Source organism: Corvus moneduloides, chromosome 14 (genome assembly GCF_009650955.1).
Source record: "Corvus moneduloides isolate bCorMon1 chromosome 14, bCorMon1.pri, whole genome shotgun sequence".
Classification (NCBI taxonomy): domain Eukaryota; kingdom Metazoa; phylum Chordata; class Aves; order Passeriformes; family Corvidae; genus Corvus; species Corvus moneduloides.
The window spans coordinates 1,534,591-1,553,091 of NC_045489.1; the positions used below are offsets into that span (position 1 = coordinate 1,534,591).

Below are 18,501 nucleotides of genomic sequence, written 5' to 3' on the forward strand. Positions count from 1 at the left end.
TTTGTTTCTATCTGCAGCCCACCCTGGGAAGGCTGAGATTACAGATCAAAATGCACAATCTTTTTCCAGAGCAGATAAAAGAAAAATAATATTCTGTGGTCATGTCACAACATTGAAAGCCAGGTAAAGATGAGCATTACTAAGAAATTACAAAATGAGTCAGAAAACAGAAGCTGGAAAAGGGAGAGATATTAGCCCTGGCTTTAAATTAATTGTCTCTTCCACCACCTACTAATAATATCCAGGTTGTACAGAATCAATTTACTGTCCTCCAAGGACCAATCTCAACCAAATTTCTTAATAATAAAATAAAGGGAAGAAGAAGAGGGAAACAAATAAAACCAAAATGAGGCTACTTAAAAACAAGCAGTATGATTTTTTTTCTTGACTAATTCAAAATTGGAGCTCCCTGTCTTAAAAATTAAGTTAAACCAAGAAATAAGGACAGTTCAAAAAAATAGTTAGACATTTCAAAGAATGAGACCATCTCCATAATTACATAATGTTTTTCCTTTATCTCAAAAAGGAGTGAAGATTGTATTACAAGGTATAGGTCAACAACTAATGAACAAGATGAAGGATAAATGTTTTTAGAGAGACTCAGGCAGCCATTTGCAAGGGGAGAAAAAAGGAAATGGCAAGCCTCTTAACCTTTGCTGTTTTAGCTCACAATTAATCTGGTAGGAGATAAGAGGCCCATAATCCTTTTATGGGTTTTATCAGAAATAATAAGCCAACAAATTTACAAAATGCATATGCAAACCAGTGCATCCTAAGCTTATTAAAGAGGAAGCAATCCCACAAAAGAAGGTCATAACTGAAACATCCTGTAACAGATGCTTAGAGAAAGGAGACGAGAAACAGGGCAAGCAGAGAACCACCCTTTCCTTGTTCATCCCTCCCAGGTACAATCCATAATTTTGGAATCCCTGTGCTACAGGTTGCTTTAGAAAATTATTTCCAGCTGCTCCCAGTGGACCAATCTTCCATAAGGGCTGCGTATAATCCTTTTTTGAACCCATTTATAATTTGGCCTCTGCAATGCCAAAGTGCAAAGTCTTCCATCATTTATTTACATGTTGTATGAAAAAAAATACTTGTGTTTTCTTAAACTTCCACATGACAAATTTATTGAGGTAGAGATTAGCTCTTAAAACAGAAGATAGTTTAAATGGCAAAAGTGCTAGGGACAAGAATACTTAGGAATAATCAATAGCACCTGTGCCAAAACAATAATTGAATTGCAGTAGTTTGCCTAAAGACAGAAAAATGACACAACATTATAGCAGTCATCAGGAAAATGAAAAGCTGTTGCAAAGGGGAATGGAATTATCTGTTCCTCATGGCCACAGTGAATAAGCAATAGGTTTAAAAGGCATAAGGAAGCTCAAAGCTGGACATTAGAGGAAAAATATCCTAATAGCACCACCATCCTAATAGCAAGGCTAATCCAAAGGACTGCTGTGATAGTTTCCCTAGTAGCAAACTGGACGAGAACCTTTCAGAAATGACACAGATCTGTTCAGCTTGTTGTAGCAAGGAGAGCTGCACTAAATGACCTCTTCATGTCCCTTCCAGTGCAGCACTACACAATCAGAAAGAAAGGAAGTCGATACACATCTGGTTCCGTGGTTTATTTCACTCGCTCTCAGAGTCGTGTTCAGTTGCTGACTTTATTTATATCACCAGTGAATACCCAATTTTTGGTGCTGTTCACAAATACCCAGCACTGTGAGTACCTGAAACACAACAGAGCAGCAGACAGTGAGGGTGCACAGAATTCATCACGGTGTTACACCGTCCTACAACCACAGCCAGGCTGCTTTTGCACTGGCAGTTCCCAGACACTGCAGCAGCACCTGCTGGAATCCAGTTTTCTGTACTCTCTAACTTCCTAACACACATTTGAGAGCAGTAATCTGGCTTTCTGACAGGTAGGACACTTTTCCCTTCTGGACAATATCACACCGGTCATGATAAAAACTGTAGTTCTCAGGGGAAAAAAAGTCATCTAAAACTAAAGATCCTGTGGCCATCTAAATCTAAATTCCACGTTTTCCTGCAAGGAATGGAAATTGCTGAAACCATGTCTGTTTAACACAACATGCAGTAAGAATGGAGCTTTGGGGCTTAGCCCTTCTAGTTACATATAGTGAAGAGAATCAGATAATTCTGTATAAAACAGGGTTCAGTTTAAATGGATTAATATAGGTAAAGCTGTTTGCTTGCAATAAAAGAGTATTTTTAATCCAAATACCTTGTTTTGCTTTTCATTCCTGACCATATTTCACATCAAGGTATCTCAGAGGCCAAAATTATTTACAGAGTTAGTTAACAGTAAATATCTTACCTCGTTGGTATAAATCAGGGATATAATGAAACATCAGCTGCTACTTAAAGTGCTTGGCAGGAGAGTTCATCTCATATTTATGTGCAAGCATAAACTTTGTGTATAATTGCAGTAACAATTCTATTGAATTTATCACTGCAAAGCCACAGATAGAAGTGTGCAGCAAATCTCATAATTCTCGTAGTAAATGTTTTATATGTTTTCCAAATTGTTAGTATTTTTCCAAATCTTCCACGCTTGGAAAATACATTCAAAAAAATTATTATAAGAATCTTGAAAGAATTGAAACACAAGTCAAAGAATTTACAATAATCTTATCCACAAACCTTTCAATATACTATATTCTGAGAACTGCTTTTCTTACCTTGCCACTGAGAAAGAGCAAACAGATGCTCAAAGGGCTGGAGCACCTCTCCTGTGAAGACAGGCTGAGAATGGAGGTTGTTCATCCTGGGGAAGAGAAAGCCCCAGGGAGAGCTCAGAGCCCCTTCCAGTGCCTAAAGGAGCTCCAGGAGAGCTGGGGAGGGACTTGTGCAAGAGCCTGGGGTGACAGGACACAGGGAATGGCTTCAGACTGAAAAGGGGCAGGGTTAGACAAGACTTTAGGAAGAAAATCTTCACTGCGAAGGTTGTGAGAAGCCCTGGGAGAGGCGGCCCAGAGCAGCTGGGGCTGTCTCACCCCTGGCAGTGCTCCAGGCCAAGGTGGATGGGGAGCACTGAGCAACCTGATCCTATGGAATGGGAGAAATCATCCTTCTCTACACACAGAAACCCAAACGCTGAACTTGAGCAAGGGCTCTGCAAAAGTAGGAGCTCTGAGGCACTGAATATCCCTTCACTTTTCCAATGTCCTTATTGTCTCCTTGTCTACCAGCTACGTGTTTATTCATTATACATTGCTTCATTTGTTATTTTCCTTTATTCCATTTCCTATTTCAGTCTCCTCATTAATTTTTATGCACTTTTATTTTCATTTGTATACTTTTCATCACTTCAATATCCTAATATTTCAGCAGTCCAATTAGCTACTTCCATATCTTAATCACACTGAGACTCCTTATTCAGCTATAAATATAATTTTATTACTGCTGTTTTAATGACTAAGTGTTATAATAACTATTCTATATAAAACAATTTCTCTTAAAACTTTCCCCATTTCCTTCACTTGTCTATAATTCATTTCATCTCTCATCATACTTTCCATTTTGTTCAGTAAATCCTATATCATCCCCAAATATTTCCTGCATCGAAAGCTAATTACCTGGGGAGATGGTAAACTTTCACTGTTTCACCATAAACATAAGGAGCAAATATTTTCTCCACATTTATCAGACTGTCCTAAACTTGTAAACAAACCCAAACCTGAAGACAGAGACCATTTCCACTTTAAGAGGCACAATTAATGTCTCTCAATTAACATGAAAGCACAGCCCAGATGGGCATTATGAATATAATACACAGCTCTGTTCTGAATATCAATATCATAAATAAAGAATGGATCCTAGGAATATATGAAACCATTACTTCTGAACTGAAAATCCAGCATTATTCTCATCTTTAATTTCAGAGGGAGCATATACTTGCAGTGAAATAGTTAATATTTATTATATTTATTAATTTAGTAACATTCAGTCTTCTACAATCCCCATTATTTAGGCAGATCATTAACTTCTGAGATGCTGATGCTTCTAACTATCAAATAAATGGCAATGAAAGTCTCCAAGTCAAAACTGATTGATCCAATTCCTTGCAAACCATAAAAATTTCTTCCATTCTAATTATCCCCATTCTGTGAGCTGGAAGATTTGTCTGTGGCACGAAGGTGCAGGAGCGAGCAAAGTCCTCTGCAGGAAACACGCACAGAAATGCTCATTCCATGTTATCCTGGGTATGGAAACAAAAAAGAAAGAGTATTTTAGGTCATTCTTATGCAACCCATTCAGCTTCAACAATCAGCCATATTCAGTGGTAATTCCTCTTCAGCTGCTATACTTTTTAACTTTAATTTGCTTTGATGAGGGAAGGATTAAAAGCCTTAAAGGAAGTACAAAGTTATGCAATTTTAACAGTCTGCATCTAAGTAGCCACATCTATTTATGAAGCCCCATCACACCGAACTCCTTCCCAGGGGGCAGCAGGACCTGCCTGCAATATTTTTTTTAAACCTGCTTCATTCCTTCCCCAGTCCACTGCTCCTGTGTGCTGAGGTGGCTGTGGTTGTTCAGTGCCACACTTTCAGCAGTTTACTCCCTGCAACCCAAGCCCAAGCTCTTGTGAGTGCTACAGCCTTCTGCACTGCTGCAACCTCCTGCAAAGTCGTCTCTGCTTATCAAACAAATCTTCCTGTGCAGATGCTTTCAGCTCCTCTTGATATTTTGTCATCTTTCATCAATATTTCATCAATAGAGGTCTGTGTTCCTAGGGGATAGTATCTTTATGATTTTAATTACCCAAATTGGAGACCTAAATCTGGTATTATATAATATATTGAATTATTTCAAGACAAGCCAGGTGGACATTAGACTTACTGATGCATTTTAGACTCAGAAGCATAAAATCTTGATAAACCAGATCTAATTGCATTAATATCACCCTCAATTTCTATCAGCTGAACATGTGATTGTGTTTTACAAAACCAAAACTCGGTTGCCATCCCCAAAGGATACCAGAAAAATGGTCTTGTCAAGTGTATGCTTCCTAAAATCAAATTCCGTAAATCCTACACAGATTTAAGATATAAATTGATAATGTAATTGATAATGTAATTGTCTATATCTGATAGCTTGTATAATAGATCACCTGCAGATCTAGCAGCCATGGAACAGTTACCTTTCAGAGGTAAATAAAGTAACTTTATCCACTGCTGAGACAGTATGATTTAATTTCACAGAAATACACAAGCTCATGCTTGTTTACACTATGTTAATTGACATATCTAATCACTACTGATGTCTACTTTTTAAATGCTTTTCTACTTTCTACTGAAGTGTACCACTGAATATCTTAATTTAAAAATTCTTGGCATACAGATTTTGGTCCTATTACAAAAAAATTTAGCACTGATACCAAGAGATGTTGCTCAAATCTGTTTCAATAATAATTTTTAAAATGGCTATTGTTAAAAAATGAGAGATGTGTTATTTTACAGATGTTTTTCTTCACTTCGGTGGTCTTCTCATCCATCAGAAAGGTGTCTCCCCCTCCAGCCTTGTTAGGAAACTTTAGTGTCTTAACCTAACTTATTATCAATACAATTACACTTGTCTTGATTTGATACCTTCCATTACTCTTGCACATTTGCATGGATCCGTTTTTTTAACAATACACAATCCATTTCCTTCTTACTATCATCACTCTTCCTGTATTCTCTACAGACTTTTCTCCTGTTTCAAATTCAAGTAGCTGGCAAGATGCTGTCAAAACCTGGATATTTCAGTATTGCCTCAAAACCTTTTGAGACATAAAAATATCATTTTTTCATGCTGTTTGGGACTGTGAAGTATTACAAGTCAAAATTTAAAATTTCTCGAGTGAAATGCTTGTTCTGTTCATCAGAGTTTCTCTGTTTCAGGACAGTCTTTTCAATCTCAGGGTACAAAAGGCAGAGCAGAGGTCAGCTGAGGAGGAGAGAAACCTCTAACAGGAGATCATCAAAACCATTCAGTAGGAGAATAAACAAACGTTTTAGGTCACCCACTTCCTCACCACCCAAGAATCACCCAAACCTGTGCTCCACTGAGCACATTTCCTTTCCACAGAGTGGAACCCAGACCTTCCACATGGCACTCCCAAGGCACAGCACTGACACTGGGAATTGCTCGTCCAGCCAGTCTGGGATGCCATCAGTGGACTGATCCCAGTGTGTCCATCTCAGTGTCCCTGAGCTGGGGGCTGCAGAAATTCCCTTGCTGCAGCTCCACCACAGCCCAGACACGCTGGGCTCCTCATAAAGGGCTGTGCAATGACTCTTTCTGTGCACCGCACCCAATTCTGTCAAGTTTCTGATGTTCTGAAGCTCACCAGGAAGAGTAGATTTTGCACTGGTTGGACATCACAAGAAACATTCTACATGCTAGGATAAAAGATTATGTCCAGAAAAATCTGAGTGATTGAAAGGCCTAGGTTGAAAAAATCCCCAAAAGAACAACTTCAGAAGAGCTAACTAAAATTTTGGAATTTTTAAAGTCTTTTCCTGGAAACTCTGCAAGTACTTATCCTTCAGATACAAAGAAATTTCAACAGACATTCTAACTGCACTCATCAAAACTTACTACTGCTTCCTGCTCTTCCCACAAGGAATGAGTGCCAGTGCATGCATTTTGTTTCTATTTCGTGATTATAACTGTGCAATAATTGGTTATACTTCCCATCATACAAAGATAGAAGAATTGTAATTACTTCATAGATGGAGTCAAAAGACACACTGCTCCACTGCTTACAGAGTACCTTGGTCTCTCTGTACACATTCCTCAGAGGATAATAAGGCTTAGGAGTTGAAAGCATGTTTGTATTCTTGGGTCAACAGAAGTACCATATGAAACTGAAAGAATGGAAATATATTAATCCTGATTTAGGGATGAAACCCTGACGGTGCTGAGATATTTACTGAGAAAGGCAATGAGGTGTTGGCAGGAATGAAAATAGATACAAGTTTGCTTCTCAACTTTCTCTGTTTCGAAAGACAGAGAACTTTACCTGTCCCCTAAATCTGCTACTCTACCAGACCCAAAGTACCTCATGCATTTAGAATAACAAAAGCAATGATAAAGACCAATCCCCTCACATTCTCTGTGGTTCTTGCCATGGATTCTCAAAGCAATATCCATTACTTTAGGATGTCACGTTTCATGGGGCACGTTCCAGGGCACGGAATTCTCTGCCATCAGACTCTGCTCTGTGGAGCCCTGGCGGAGCTTTGGGTTTGGTGCCAGGCTGCAGGAACGATGCCTCTTTGCAGGAAACAGTTGTCACCAACAATGACAACAGAAAATACCCACAACACCCTTGCTCTAGTAGTATCTTATTTCTGACTGCAAGGAGTCATTTCCTCCATGAGATTGTCTGGCAGTGTTTACAAGATAACAGACAATAACTGTTCCGTGCTGCTCAGGTGGAAAGAAAGGGGTTATAGAAATTTCAAGGCCAAGTCTAGGTAAATATGATCCTTGTATTTCCACTACAGACATCTAGTCACTTCCAGCTGTTGAAATTATTGCTAAATATATTTACAGTCTTTGTACAATAAAAAGCTTTATTACTTTTACTACAGGCAGAAGAAAAAAGCTTTAAATCTTTAGTTCTGAAGCAATATCTCCTGTCTTAAAAGCAATGAAGCCTTTCAAGGGGAAAAACCAGCACACTTTAAAAAAGGTGGTTTATGATGTTGTATCTTTGTTGCAATTTTGGTTCATATATTTTTATTAAGTGTAACCTTTATATGTAAATGAAATGATTATCCAACACGAAGTATGTTTTCATAAAGTAAGGATAGGTTTTATGTCCTCAAAGATAAAGCAGCATAAACCAGTCAGGCAGCCCAGCATGTACTTGATGGCTGTGAAATGAACTATTTGATTTCCTATTACGGCCTTAACACTCTGCACTGTACCACAGCTACCAAACCCACGCCATTAGACAGCCAGCCTTTCATCAGGGAGCCCAGGAATATAAATCAACCTCTGTATTTCTAATAGGCAAAAAACCTCATTTTAAAAGGCTTGGAAAGAAACCCTACATTGTGAAAGGTAGGGAGAGGGAAATGAAAATCATATTCTAAAAACCCAGGGAGAGATGAATGTCCTCAGCACAAACAAAAGGGTTCAGACCCACTGTGCTCAGTTTATATGTTTGAGGTTTTATTCTCTCCATTTTCAATTGCAGCAGGCCACCTCTAGGAATAGAAAGGAAACTTTACAGCTTCTCTCCCACATGACTGGACTGGGAGGCAGCACACAGGGCTCTGCTCCTTGGCTGGCAGACAGATCTGAGGACATTTCACATTTTATCATCACTCAGGACAGGGGTTTCTGCAGTGGCAACCTGTCACTGACCCAAAGAAGGGCTTTACAGGATCAAGGGAAATAGAGGGAGTCAAATTTCACATTTCAATTTTGTGTATGGCTCATATGCTATGAAAAAGACAACTAGAGCCATCAGTTCAATCAACAGCATAAAATTATTTTGAGTGAGAGAGTAGGGTGATTTTTAGGATTCGTTTTTCTAATACCATGACAAAAAGCATGGCAAGCTTGGCATAAGCCTTCCTCACTTCAGTTTGGATGCAGGATAAAGGCTGCCAAGGAATGCTGGATGTCCAGTCTCCTCTGGACAAGAACCTGACCACTGCTGGATTTACTGAGAGAAAATTATAAAATTACAAATCTAAAAATCATGCATGTCTTCACTGTTCTCTAAAACTCCTCTTTGGTTCCGAGGATAAAGTCTAATTCACTATGGGATCACCTGGCAAGCCCATGGATGCATCTCCTTCTAACAGGAGTGAAAGTGGCTAAAAGCCAAAGAATTCAGGGCACTCCAATCCCAGATGGCAAACTGAACCCATCACTGAACATCTTTTTGGGTAAGCAGCTGTCATAAAAGTCTTTATTAATAAATTGATGAATAAAATTGTTCTGCTCCTAAGCAAGGTAGCTTATTCCTGAACCAACAACTCCACAAAAGAGTTTATACAGAAATCCTGCTACTTGTTATATAAATCTGATCTTCACAGATTTGTTGTTACCTCTTTATTTTCTTGTTAAGCAGGTGTACAGTGCTGAGCACAATGACTCCTCATTAGATCCTGTAAATGCTACAAGAACAAAAAATAAAACTGCCACATGGTTTAAAAACAACTGACTGGGTCAGACCCTGTATTTTTTCTGATTTTACATTTTTGTGGTCTTGGGCACTCCTTTAATTTACCATCACAAGAGAATCTGTCAATAGAAAGAGTTATGAAAATAAGATAGGATTGGAGAAAAATAACATAGATTTTTTTACTTTGGGTGATTAAATTCTCACTGACATTAACATATGACAACCTGTTAGAATTATTTCTAAGTCTTTACAGTTTTATAAATAGCTTTATCTCTTCATTCCACACGAGGAAAAAGAGAAATATTATTTATTGTACCTTTCTACCACCACAGCATAGAATAGTTCAAAGACTTATTTTAAATTTTGTGGAAGTCCCTTGATATTAAAGGGCTGCAGATACAAGATGATGAAACCTCCTTTCTATCTGCTGGCCCCCCGCTGTACATGTGTTCCAGAGCGTTTTGTAAAAGAGCTCGCTCTAATCCACACAAAGGAGCACTTCCCTTTCATTGTCATGCAGTTGGAAAGCTGAAGCAAGCCATCATAATTTCATTAAATAGTGCTGAATTCCTTAGAAATGCTGAGGATGGCTTGTAATATGGAATGTTTGCTTTATGAATGGGCTGAATATTTATACTATTTGGTTTACACCATGGGTTTTTTTTCTCTTAAAGAATGAAATATTTGGTTTTGTTCTCTTAGTGGAGCACAAGGCAAATTATATTAATTAGTCTATTTACATGATTTCCTAACTTGGAGCGGTGAAAGTTGCCTTTAGCTAGCAAATAATTGAAATTACAATTGCTGGAGATATCACAAGTTTGTTTTTTTTAATTATATCAAGCCCCATCAAGCTCTGATAGGACATTAATAGCTACTTCCCTTCGCTGCTGTTGTTTTTTCTCCCCACTAAGCCATTCCAGCATACTCAACACCATAAAACAGAAATATATGACAAGAAACAGTAATCTTCCAATTTTATTCCCCAGACTTCAGGTTTACTAGTACATCCCTTTGGGAACATAATGACAGAGCTTTTCTTTCATAAAGACGCTGGAAATAGATTGTAGTCTAGAAGTTATCATAAGATTTTGGGTAAGCAACCAGTTTTGTTAGAAACAAAAGAGAAGCATGAAAAATACAGAAAAGCCAACACAGCACAAATATATTTCAGTACTGCGGGAAATTCTTGGGTATGGATATTGTTTTCTTCTTTGCTTTTGGGACTCCAAGGGGAGGAAGAAGCTCATTAATTCAACATTTCATTTCTAAAATAGAGGGAAAACACAGTCAAACACAACAGTTTCTATGATAAGAGAATTGTAGACCGTCTCTTATCAGGCAGATGCAATCTAAGTTTATATCAGGCTTGATTTTAATTAAGTAATAGGCATTGCATATTTTTAATAAAGCTGTGAATGACATTTCTTCCTCCCAGTCTAACGGGAAGTTACTCCAGGAACTTTAGACAAAAGGCTTGGGAGCACACTGCAGAGCTTTTGAGGGAGAACATGGAACTGGGTCCAAATGGCCATATGAAGAAAAGGGAATGCAGACATTCCTCTTCCAACAAAAACTCTCATGATAAAGATTCTCCCATGTCTACCTGCTTTCAGCATTTAGCCATTTATACAGCAGATAGCAAATGCATACAAAATTTAAGTGAAAATAGATCTCTTACCCCACCGGACAGAAAAGCAGGACAGGAAGGCAGAGGCACCGTCCTTTCACCACAGAATGCCATAGGCTAAACACTCGAATGATTTAACATTCACACATGTGGGCAGCTTTTAGGATTTTTTTGCCTGTTTCTCATTTTGTATTTTTTTCAGGCAATTCCAGCTCCTGAAATGACACTAATATGTAAGAATTTCAGTTTGGTTGGAGGTGTGATATGCTGAATTTTTTAGATTAAGTTTCTAGCCAACTCTAATATCTGGGACAAAAATAGTGAAACGTAAGAGTTAAACAGTAATGACCAAATACAAACAAGTGAAGTTATTTCTGTCTTTAGAACACCATAGTCATGATTCCTTTAAAGAATTGCAAATAGAAATGTCCCTTCCTAAAGTGTTATCTGCTAATGATGTTAATGCAGCTGCATCATCCCCAGTTCATAACCTTCAATGTTCACCATCTCCAATTTTATATTCCCACCATCTATATGCCTCATCACAACTTTATTTTCTCACTTCAAACTTCACACAAGGCCCTACCTTGACCCTGTGGTTTGCTCTGATCATAGATGAGGAGAGAGCACAGAAAAAACAACTGTGATGTTTTCGTTTTAAAAAGAGAGGCAGAGTTGTGGATTATTTTTTCATCAAAATATGTCTAGAAGCTTCAGAAAACAACATTCAGTGGGTGTCTATGAACAATCGTCTAAACTCACTAGATCATGATGAATGCAGAGAAATACACTTGTGCAGCTACTACTGAATGTTCAAAAGTTTTCTATTTCTCAGATGCTTGGCAGATGTTTAAAACTTCACATCGGGCTGAACTATTTCAGAAAATCCATGAAACATGAGAAAATCTGAGCAAAATTCCAATAAACATTTTAAAGACTTCTGTTTGGTGAACTGAAAATTCAGTTAACCTCTCAGGAGTTACTGTGCCAAATTTGGAGATTAAATTCAATTATAGAGTGAAATGGGCATTTTTATTTCTGTTTTGAGTGCAAGTTGCACCCCATTGTTGAAAATTAAGTTGCTTCCAAAGCCTCCGTTACAGTTTCAAGGAGAGAAATAATGGCTGAACTTTTCTGTACTTGTTGCCTATTAATTATGTGAGTGGCTCAGAAGGAGCTGACAGAACAGGGACTCAGATATGAGGCAGGTCACCAATGAAGATAAGACACAAACCCAGACATGTGAATGCACAGGAGCAAAACTCATTTTAGCCTTTCAAGCCTACAGTAAATCCATACCTGTCCATTCAGATACAATAAATCCCTTCCAAAGAGCAGAACTTTCATTTTCAACAATAGACTATACAAATTTGAATGTTCTAAATAGACACTGTTCATGACTTCTTTGCTGCAGTAATATCAATGTTCTTTTTTTATCTCTGTCCTTTGCCTTGTCTGTTCTGTGTCTCTGTCACTAACACCGGGCTAAGGAAAAGCTCTGCAGAGCAGCAGAGGAACTAAAAAGCAGTCTTGGAAGACAACTGACAACATAATCTTAAACTAGAAAACCACTGCTGAGTATGAGTGTAAATGCACATTTCAAGTTCCAGAAGGTCATTCAGTGGAGAGACTTTTAACTCCAGGCAGTTTGCTGTAGACACCAGACATTTCTTATCACTTTGAGTTAATCAGCAATTTCTCTGTTTTTAAGGATTACAGACACTGATTAGCACAAACCTCTGGTTTTTCTCCAGCAGTCTGCCTCCAGAGCCATGAAAGCACATTAGTGTGGAATACGCACAGCTTTTTACCGGCTAGGCTCGTAGTTCAACGCCTTAGAAAGCCTCGAGCAGCCCACAGAGGTAGCACGGGCAATCCAGCTGTGAAGCTGCAAAGCTGATACCACCAGCAGAAGCAAAGAGGGAGAAATATAGCCTTCGGTTTGGCTAATTCCTGCAATTAGAAGCTTTCAAACAGAAACACACAGATGTTCACAGAAGGATTGCAAAGCCAAAGAGGGTGGGCCCCGTCGCAGGCCCTTCCTTTATTGGGAGAAGGGGAAAGGGCCGGACTGGGGGTGGACCCGGGGTGACCGGCCAATCAGACACTGCTAAAGAGTTTGGGTAACATTTGGCTTTGCCCACGCTTGGAACAAAGGAGCTCAGAGCACATGGCTGGGACAAGTCCTGGCTTGTCTTGGGGAGGGGGAAGGGAAGATCAGAGCAGGCAGCAGCACATTAGCACAGGAGTATTTCTGTGAAACAGCATCGTCCCACAAGTGCAACCTCAGCAAGGCAGGAGCCCAAGGCATGTGCCCAGTTTTTCACAAGCATGGAAGCATTTAATGCAGGATATTCCAAAGGATGAGCAAAGGAAAATGAGGCCTGAGTTCCTTGTTTCCAGCTCAAAAGAGGATTATACACTCTGCTTATGTCTTAATCAGAGATACTTTTAAAAGATATTTTATATTATTGTATTATTTTGTATTCTTTCTGCTGGGAAATAAAAACTGAAAGTGATACACTTTTTCACTCATCTGCATGTTCCATCCTCATTAAGTGAACTCGGCTGTATTCTGTGCATTACTCTTGCGTAAATTAGAGTGTGAGGAGCTATGACCTTTGTTTCTCTTATCATTGGGAAGAAAATCAATGTGCCTTTTTGCCTTCATGCACACGTGCATACATGCAAAGGAGTTAAGCACTGGATATTCTGATGCAGTCATTCCACTGTGAGCTGAAAGACTTGAATCAAGAGACCATTAATTTTGATAAATAAAATTAAGTAAAGGAATAAAGAAAAACCGCATTCAGTAAGAATACACCGATTGTAGGATCCTAGTGATCGAAACTCACAAAAGTCAGCAAAACTCTCAGCATTCTTCTGAGTGTGACATTTCAGCTTGAAAATTTTACCCTGAACAAGCTGACTTAACAGCATGAAAAATTTAGAGAAATGTAGCAGTAAATGTTTTGGACTCATTTCAGTAAAAACACCATCAACAAAGTAGAGGCAGAACAGAGTCCCAGGTAAGGGAATAACCAAGAACTGTGTTTGTATGACACTGGCAAGAATGGGAAAGTGTTTCAGTAGGGCCAGCTGTAAAAAAGCCCAGTTTAGTAGCCAGGATATTGGCCAGGCTTTGGGAGGAAAAAATGCCTGAAACCTTCCCAATTTTACTAAAGAGTCTATAGCAACTTGAAGGCACCATGTTTCTCTGTGCCCCAAACCACACCTGGAAAACAAACACAGCACTTCCCTACCACAGGAGGTTGTTGGGAAGGGAACACGTATTGAATAAATGGTTCCAGCTTTAGGGAGACAGAAGAATAAGGAATGGACATGCCAAAAGAGGGAAAAAAACCCCCCAATTCTGACTAGAAGTCTTAAGTATTACAATTTATAGCATGAGTAGGCAATAAAACAGAGAGGGAAGGAATATATTAAATAGGGAGAGAAAGTTTATTTTGACTGGCATGTTCCTCTGCTGTAAGAAATAAATCTGGTTTTGTGAGAACTAATCCTGCTATACTGTATTTTTTGCCTCTGCTGCCAGTCTGCTGTTCCTTCACTGATATAATTAAAGAGGTGTCATAGGACCTACTTGCTTTCATACTGGGAATAAGGAATAACTGCTGATACAAGCTAACAGCTGGAAGCATGTAAAATAAACATAAGCTAAGCTACTGAAATCGCAGATCCTTTTAAAGAAAAATATCTGTCTGCCAATCACAATTTAAACTCACATGCCATACAGCCCTAAAATAACACTTAGGAGGAATAATCAGGACTATATGTTATTTTGGGAAGGTAATGGATTAGAAAGATGCATTGTTTTAAATCCGTCATCAGCTGAAGGAGTGGCAAATCTTTAATAATGCCAAGATTGGTTTTGTAAGTGAATAAACCAGCAAAAAGCTGGCTGGGTGCACTAGTAATCTTCAAAGCTTGATTGCTTTTTCTGATAGCTTTAGAAAATTAGTGGATGAAAGCATGTGTAATATATCTGGTCTGAGTAAAACACTTGATGTAGTGTCTTACAAAATCTCTACTTGCAAAATTAATTCAAATTGGCTTGGACATGGAGTACTGTCACTTGGATTTAAAAATGGCTGGCTGAGTGCAAATAAAGGGTAATGAAAAATGGCAATGTATCAAGTTGGTGGGAGGTGTCTGGTGGGGCTCTGCAGGGATCACTGTTTGGTCCTGTTTATTTAACATCTTCATTAACAATCTGGAAGAGGGAGTGAAACAGCATGTTAATTAAACTGACACATAATAATAAATCAGGAATTGCTCCTAATGCCAGCACTAATACTTCACAAAAACACAGCGTACTACCAAGGTTTCTGGAAAGGTTAAACGTGGCAATACAAAGACTTCGCTAAGCTGTTCTAATTGCATTCTACCTTTTAAAGAGAATAGTTTAAAATACACAGTAAGTGGGAGTCAGAAGCCTGCTAGCAATCCAGTAATTTAGAGCGTGATTGCAGTGTATACAAACTCAAGTAACTGGAAACTTCCATGGAAAGACACAGTTTCTTTTTTCCCCTGATGCTTGCAGTGCATTACATTCAATGTTAAAGATTAAGTCAGTTCAGTTCACTCATCCGATGGAAAACCAGTATTTGGGGGGAGGGTTGTTAAATCAGTTTTCAGTTTTTTCTACATTTCATGTTTTACATGACTGCTAAATAGAATGTAATAGAGGAAAGAGAGGGACAGGAGGAACTGGTGACAGGATTGCATCTTCTTGTATCAGTTAAATTGGGTGAGATAAAGCATAAACCAGCCCTTTAGGTATAGATTTACAGTTTCATAAGACAAAATTCAGCATTTTAAAGTAGTGTTTCCACAATGGCAAGACACAAGTCTACTGTTAAAACATACTGGATTTACTTTAATTATAAATACTGCTAAAAACCCCTTCAGATAAGTAAACATAAAGTTGTTCACTGAACAGTGATGAAAATTGATCAAAGACTACATAAGTCACAGGAAAGTGTTTTGAAAATAGGTTGGGATGTTAGTGCTCAGTCAGAGACACTTATTTCTGTTTTATAAACATGCATAATATAAAACGAGATCTTAAATAAGAGTGTTATTATCTCCCTGCTTTGAATGATTTATAGCAGCTTTTCTGGGCTGGCCCTTGGGCTGCTGCACTGCATTGAATCATAAATGTAGACTCATTTTTAAAGGACAGTTTGATGCTACTTCCTGAAAGGTAAGAAAAAGGAAGAGAACTTTTAAATCTCCTTTACCATACTGAGTTTAAATTGTTCTGGGAACTTGTGAAGTCCCCAGAAAACACAAGAGCAGTTTAGAGCTATGAGAGTCTCACAGCCATAAAGAGACTTCCTGCATTAGCAGGAAAGGATTGTAAAACAATAAAGGGAAGGAGAGGAAAGCTCTGCAGTCCCCACACTAAGTGCTTTGTCTCCTCAGCCTGTTGTTGCAGCAGAGCCCTGCAGTCAGGCAGGGACAGATGGAAGCCAACTTCACCTGTGTGGTAGAGCTCTGCTCCACAAGGGAGCTCTGGGAACTCCTCTTCTTCACTGACTTGAACCCGTCAGGCTTTTCCTTTAAACCAAGCACAAAGCTTTGAAGGCAACCAGAGCTGCTGCAGTGTTTTGATGCCATACTCATTAGGTGACTTTTGTCCATGAGCTAGACACTGACCCTTATTCATTCAGACGGGTAAAACCTGAACCAGCTGAAGTCAATAGCTACACCAGCATAAATGAGAACACAGAAACCCAAGTTAATTTGTCAATATATAATAAAATATAACAGACATACAAAGGCATTTAATGTGCTTTAGCTGCAGTATATGGAAATTCTCTTGGCAGCTGTTATACACCCCTACAACTCTCTTGCAAAAGTATAGTGAAAAGCCACAAAAACATTGAGGGTTGTTTAGGTGTCAGCTATTGTATTACACTTTTCTCAACTAATTTATTCTCCGTGGTCTTGACCTGATTGCCCCTATGCATTAATGGCACTAGTCTTTAGTTTTATTTTTAATCCTCTCTTTTAAACATCTCTTTTCTCTTGTTGTTTGGTTGGGTTTTGGTTGGGTGGGTTTTTTTTATTATTTCCTTACTTTTTTAACTCCAGTAATTTGTGAAGCAGCTGCATTGGTCATGAACTACTTGCATTTTATTACACCTACAATGATTTTTGAACAGAAAGAGTCTGCTCATGGGAACACTAATCCTTTCATTATAGAAATAATTAAGCTCTTTTATTTGCAAGATGAAAATCTTTAGGGAACATATGAAAACTAGCAAAGAGCAATTTTTTTCCTTTTTTTAAGAGAGAAAAATGATGATATAAACAGACCTGCTAGTGTCTGTTAAACTGTGGCATATGGAAAGGCACACAAACTCTTAGAGAAATCTTTCTTCCACTTGGCTCAGGAAAAAAAGGATAACCTATAGAACTTTCAGTATAAAACCACAATGGCACATTCTCATGAGATGTTTTCCAAGCCTTTTCAATAGTAATATGCTTCTGTTCTTTTATGGTAAATGTTAACCTAAATGTTGTTATTCTTACTTTTCTATAATTATCTTTAGACTGTTCTTGTTTGCAAAACATACTCTTCTTCAGTAAACAAAGCTACTTAGATTAGATTTTTACTTGCTTCCTGTAGGGTTTTTTGCAGTGGTGCATTTTACATGTGGCAACTTCTGTTCCTAAGCCTCCCATATGATTTGGTGCTGTGCACTGCACTAGATTCACACTTACAGGATCTAGCACATCACCACTCGAATATTTTTGCAAACTTGCTGACATAAAAGTGTTGTCCAGTCAGCAGATTTTGCCTCAGAAGAGAGAGGAATATGGGCCTATTCCTTTGCTGGTTGTGTCTGATGAGGATGCCGTAGGGGAGAGGGAACGGCCGAGGTCAGTGGGTTGTGAGGAGGAGTATTTAGAGAACAAAACCCAGAAAACCAAAAGAAACCAGACTCCACTTTTAGCTCCTGCTCCCCAGACCAGTTGCTTTCTGCACGTCTGGTGTGAGGCAGGTGGTGGTGTGCTGGTTTGATGTCACACCTGATGGAGTCCTGCTTTCCTGGGGATGGCTCAGCACCTGCCTGCCCATGGGAAGAGCTGAATTAATTCCTTGGCTCTTGCTTCACCTATTAAACTGCTTTATCTCACCCCACGAGTCTTCTCACATTTACCCCTCTGGTTCTCTCCCCCATCCCACTCTGGGGGAGTGAGTTGGTGCCTGTGTGGGGCTGAGCTGCTGCTGGGGTTGAACCACAACTGCAGGAAGGGAAGTGGAGGAAGAGCTGATCATTTACCATGGGATTATCTAAAAGGAGGCAAAAATTGAAACAAGTCCAGATAAGACGGACAGAGGAGAAGAGAAGATGTTGTGATTAACAACACCATGCCAAAGGGCTTTGGAAACATCCCTTGCTAAAGGTTTCTAGATAAATTCAGTTGTTTGGGGGTCTAGGTTAGCTTTTACGGTGGAGGATGGTTGTACTGGATCCTATATTCAGAAAAAACTGGAAATAAAACTTCACTAAGTTACAAGGTTTTCTGTTTCTCATCTATTGATGTCAATAAAACGAGATTTTATTGCAAATTTGAGAAAGTGGCAATAAAATGTCAGCTAAAATATGATGTTGATAGACATAAAAACAATGCACAATGAGGGAAAAAAAAAATCTTAATTTGCATC

At 38.7% G+C, this 18,501-nt stretch overlaps 1 long non-coding RNA gene across 2 annotated transcripts in view; it reads right to left on the bottom strand.

Annotated features, from left to right (window-relative positions):
* Positions 1-1,619: 1,619 nt before the first annotated feature.
* Positions 1,620-18,501, bottom strand: part of LOC116451189 — an 80,542-nt gene continuing 63,660 nt past the window's right edge. For both annotated transcript variants that reach the window (XR_004243118.1, XR_004243119.1), the window contains exons 3-4: positions 2,715-4,234; positions 1,620-1,739 (exon numbers count right to left, since the gene is read on the bottom strand). This is a non-coding gene — a long non-coding RNA (uncharacterized LOC116451189). The remainder of the gene's footprint in view (positions 1,740-2,714; positions 4,235-18,501) is intronic.